Here is a 5,732-nt window from a genome sequence, read left to right as displayed (position 1 = left end):
TTAAAACAGTTTTTATTCTGCAGAATGACTGGAAAAACTGAAGACACTTGTTCTTTCAGAGCCCGTCTGGGCCGGGGACGTCAGGAAGCTTTTATTAGGGGACTTATACGGTTACAGTGAACCTCGTTTCATCAAGGGGTTACTTCCTAAAAGAACTCGTTATATGAAGTAGAAACCCGTTATTATTTTTTAGGGCTGGGCACTGATAAAATATTTTAATCGCGATTAATCGCCCTGAATATGATTTAATTGCATTGTATGTACAAACTCCAAGAATGAATTCAAAAGTAGTGTAAAGAGGCATTTTTATTTAAGTTCTGCTGCCATATGAACAAAAAGTGTTGTAACATTTGTAGCACTATCAGTAACACATATTAGCGTAAAGCTCAACTTAAACATGTAAAACAACAAAAATAGCAATAATAATAAATTAAAGCTTATTGCCACTGACAGGGAATTCTCTTATGGGGAAAAATCTACCAAAAACAGGCAATGTTCTGAGGTAAACAGCAGGGAGCAGCATTACCATTTTATGTTCAATACCAAAGTTTAACTTGGCAGTGGTTACAACTAACTTGTTTCTGTCATATTCCATGCTGGAAGAACTTTAAAACTGAAATGCTTGCTAACTCGATATGCTTGCGTTGCTTGCGTTTATTGAGTTGACACGCGGTTTTTTTTGTTGCTTTCTCGCGTGAATATCCACCTTATTTTTGACGGAAACATGGAGGGCAGCGAGTTGAGTTTGTTTGGGCGAGACTTCCGCCCGCTCACTTCCTGTCAGTGTTTAGCTATATGAGAAGCGGCTCATGCGGCTACTTCGTCTCAAATACTCGTCATTATGACTTCGAGGACGACCGGGATCATTTGTGTGGTTAGAGGTGTCATAGTAACGGGTGTAAACGAAAGGTTTAGGTGGAGCAGGAGTGTTTTAATCATCGACCGTGTACAAAAGCTGTGGATACGAGGCGCCCTACTTCATTCACCCTCAGCCGAAGAATGAGGAATTCCTTCGCCTGTGGTTTAAAAGCATTAAAATCTGAAGAAACCACCGAAGCGACCGTATGTTTTTTTCATTTTTGTGGACAAAAGACCAACATAAGAACACATGACGCCAGAAAAGTGTCTGGGCTGCGAAGTTCCATAAAAAAACAAAACCAGGAGACGTCAAGAGGAGAGGAGACAGGTAAGCTAATGTTTTGATATCCTCTCATAACATCAGTTAAATCCCAAACATTACAAAATTAACTGACCAGCAATCTAATCACAAACGAGCCAACGGCCAGTATGTTTCTGAATCAGATAATTCATCAGCCTACCTTCCATAAGTGGCCGCTGCATGACTGAAGGCTTTCCCTGGAGCCGCAGCATCAGAGCGCTCTGAGGTCTCGTAGAGCCGGTTGATGCAGTCAGAATCCAGCAGCGTGAACGTCGGACTAGTTTTAGCTTGAACGGACATCAGCCTCCATGAAATACCAGGTCATCCATGTTGATATTTATTAACCACCGATCCAACTCTTTCACTGCGGAGGTTTGCTTCGGTAAAGTCGCACAGCAGAGCCGTCCGCACCAAGTAACGACACAAAAACAGGTTAAATGTCCTCGTACGTTATATGAGGCACTTCTTTGTATCATCCACTCACTCATGAATAGTTTGAAGCTGTGGCCCTGACCTGCCACTTCCATTGCTCTGCAAGTTTTGACACTGTTGCCGCGACAGTTGATCATTTCAGTCAAACTAATGTTATTTGGCCGAGGGAAGCGCTGAAACGGAAGTGCGGCACACACAAACGGAAGTTGGACAGACCTTCACAAAATAAAAGCATGTGAGCAACATGCGTTAACGCGCATTAAAGAAAATATCGCCGTTAATAGTCTAATGAGTTAACGCGAAATTAACGCGTTAACTTGCCCAGCCCTAATATATATATATATATTTACATGTTATTGGTTTTGTTACTATTATAATCATTATTATTATTATTATCATCATTATTAGGGTGGGTTTCCCGGTTTCTTCAGCTGCCGCTGTTCTACCAGCCACTGCTCCAAGGATTTGCCCCTGAAGCACTGGGGCAGAAAGTGGCGCTGCTGAATCGGCTGTGGCCAAACTCTTTTGTTTTTGGCTGCCCACATTTGCTGCACTTGTTAAAAGCCACTTCTCGCACATACTTTCGTTTCTGGCTCCCGGTGGCCTCCCTCTTCTGCCCTGCATCGCCTGTTCCTCTCAGTGAAGCGGGACACAGACGCAGGGGCAGTGGGTGCAGGAGCCACCTGTGTGGCAGGTGTTAAATAAGGAGCCAGGGGAGGAGCAGCCCTGTGATGACCTGCTGCCATCACTGTCGACCCAGGGTTCAATAAAAGAAGCTGAGCTGGGATAGGAAGAGGAACTGCTGGGGTGACGGGCTGCAGGACGGTGGCACTAGCAGGTCGTCTGCCTGGCCGCAGCTTAGGAGCCTTACCTGCTCTGTTCGGCGGGAGGGCAAACTCATGCTGGAGTCCTGAGGGGGACGGCGCTTCGTCCAGCTTCTCCCGCGGAGGAGGCAGCTGTGAGCTGGCCACAACGATGTGGTCCTCTGCAGCAAGGCCCTGGGTGAGGACACTAATCTCCTGCGTGCTCTCCCTTCGATTAAACCTGCAATCAGAAAACTGTCACCATTACAATTAAATGTGATACTTTTATTTCAAATGTCAAAGTAAAAAAAAAAAAGCATTGTGCTTACCACTGTGTCAGAGTCCTCTGATTGAGGACAAAAAGCTGCAGAGAGGTGGCCTCCATCGGGGGGGGCAGTCCAGCACCAGGTCTCAGATGTGGTGGTAGTCGGTGAGAACTTTGGTCCACCGAGGAAGCCGCACTCCATCCTTTTTTGTTGGGGACTTGTGCAATGAACACAATTTTATGCACAGAGCCTCAACTAGACGACTGGTGCTGGGCCACTGAGCCGGTCCCCCTGGAGGACCAATCAGGCTCCTCTTGACACTGTCCACACCCGGGGTGACGCCCGTATTCTTGGGGGCCTTAAAGCGGCCGTGTGCCAGCTTGGCTTGGTGCCTGGGTTGGTAATTGATCCTCCTCTTGTCCAGGTCAGAGGTTCACAGGCAGATGACCTCTGACCTGCTGCCCGTCCAGCTAGAGAGCCTGACGCAGGGTCACCAGGGTACTCGGCAAGTCCTGGACCTTATCCCAGCCTGGGATGCCGTCAGGTCCGAGGACTGCAGCCTGCATGAAAGTATTAAAATACAAAATACATTACAGCATGTAAAATCTCAGTGATGTTGCACTGAAGCTAACGTGTCGTCTACTCACAGGGGCCTGGTCTGCAACGCTGGACCCAGCTGATGCTGCAGGACCAGAGGCTCCAGTTGGCTGGAACAGGGCGCTGCAGAGGAGGAGGCAGAGGAGGAGGCCAGAGGAGGAGGCAGAGGAGGAGGCAGAGGAGGAGGCAGAGGAGGAGACAGAGGAGGAGGGGAGGAGGCAGAGGAGGAGGGCAGAGGAGGAGCAGAGGAGGAGGCAGAGGAGGAGGCAGAGGAGGAGGCAGAGGAGGAGCAGAGGAGGAGGCAGAGGACTCTGGTTGAGGCGCTGACGTAGATCTCCTCGGCTGGATGTGGACGGTGCAGAGGAAGAGGGGCTGGAGGCCTGCTGGACGCTGCTGTGTTCTGGAGCAAAGAGGACGGGCACGGTCAGGTTCTCGGGTTCCTCCTCCACAAAGCCTTCATCGCGCACCGCCTCATCATCCATCAGCTCCACCAGCCGATCCTCTTCCTCTGGGTTGTCCGTTACAGTCAGCGAACGACCAGACTGACTGTAAAGGTACTCCATCCCAAGAAGCTCCCCTGTAGAAGAACGCAGGAATTACAGATTATTAGTCAAGAATGTGAACTAAGGAAGTATTCAAACATGCACTCCATAGTGGTGGAAAGTAGCAGAGTAAAAAGTGAAAGTAGAAAGTGATGAAACTCCAGGCTCTTTCAGTCTCTGACCTGCTTTAGACTTTGTTATTCATCAGGAAGAATAAAAACATCTTTTACCACTAAATGTGTTGCTTTGGTTTCTGTGCTTTTAAAATGGAGGATTCCTTTTAGCGCTGCATGTCAGTGTTGGTTGGTGGAAATACGTCGGCATCAGCAAACCATGGATGCATCTCCAGAGAAACCACTAGAACAGTTTTTTCTTCTGCCAACACGTCTGAGTTAAGGTTAATCATTCTTGCCTGTATGTGACCCAGGAGGCTGGTAGCGCTCGTCCAAGCTGAGTCGGTCCATGGCCTCCCTCTCAGCGCTGCTGTAGATCCTCAGCTCACAGCTTCCTCCATGCGGTCCTGGTTCCAGCATCAGACCCTCCAGGAGGTCGGCCTGGAAGTGGGCGTCGCTGGCACTGGTCCCTGCAGGGGAAACCAAGAAGATGACTTTTACTCTCTGCGTTTAAAACAACAACATTAAAAGATAAAATCAGCCACCTGGGATGAAGCGATTTAGATGGAGGTGGAAGGACTCCAAGGAGGTGGAGCCACGAGCACAGCGGTAGCAGCAGAGGTCCACACCACCCTTCTTCAGTGTGCCTGTCTTCAGGTACAGAGAGAAGCCCTCTGGGTCCTGAATACAGGTGATGTGTCTCTGCTGCTCCTTCCAGACCTGCTGAATGCACTCGTGGTCCACCAGTGGTCCTCCCAGAGTGTCCCTCCCCTTCTCACTGTCCATCTCATGGACCAGGGCCTTGATCCTCCTGGCGGTCTCCTCTGCTCCCCTGGTCCTCTTGCAGCAGTGAAGAGCCAACTCCCTCCTGGTGATCATCTGGTCCAGGGCCTTCTCAGAGACTGGACCAACTCCCTGGGCCAGAAGCTGCCCCTGCTTGGCCAGCCTAAGAGCAGCAACATCTGCCGGATCCAGCTCAGAGATGCACCTGGACAGAGTTCATGTTCTCTGTTAGACTTTAGACAATAAATATACAAACAAGATGAAGACTTTACCTGGACAGTCCAGCCATGAATATTCCATACAGCTGATGAGCCTCAGTGGTGACTCCTGCTGCAAAACGCCGCATGAAGTGCCAGATGTCCAGGCGCACCTGAAGCTCCCTCCACTCAGCGAACATGGCCCTGACCTGTGACTGTCCGTGGGGGCTGCAGCAGTCCCGCTCCACATACATTATGACAGGAGGTGCCACTCCTGCCTCCCTGTAGCGCCTCATAAGACCAGCCGCCATGGGCCACAGTCCATGGCCCTCTGCTGCTGTCAGGACCCACACCAGAACCTGGCCGTGCTCGTTGCCCACATTGGTGCACCACCCAGCTGTGTTGGCAGCTGCACCGGCCACTTTCTTGGTAACCTATGTTAAAAAAAAAAAGTAAAATAAACACACATACACCTATCTATCTAGATATATATCAGGGTTCCTACAGCATAAGGGAAGTTAAATTCAAGACTTTTTAAGACTTTTTAATGCCACTTGAAATAAAAAGTTAAGACCAACTTCACGATAAACAAGATAAACCTGGTTGCGACAACTTCACCCAAATGTTTATTTTAACATAAACCATTACTTTCTGGCCCAGTAGACATGTTTAAAAGTTTGAAAAACATTCCATATAGGAATAACGCTAAAAAACACACAAATTACAGATATATTTTTAACAACTACTGAACTGAATGCACAAACTTTGTTTTGTTCCCTACTAAAATAAACTATAAATCAGTATTAAAAACCACAACATAACCAGTGCCAACTCTTTTTC

Source organism: Fundulus heteroclitus, unplaced genomic scaffold, assembly GCF_011125445.2.
Source record: "Fundulus heteroclitus isolate FHET01 unplaced genomic scaffold, MU-UCD_Fhet_4.1 scaffold_43, whole genome shotgun sequence".
Lineage (NCBI taxonomy): Eukaryota > Metazoa > Chordata > Actinopteri > Cyprinodontiformes > Fundulidae > Fundulus > Fundulus heteroclitus.
Note: the sequence above shows the minus strand (reverse complement) of the source record.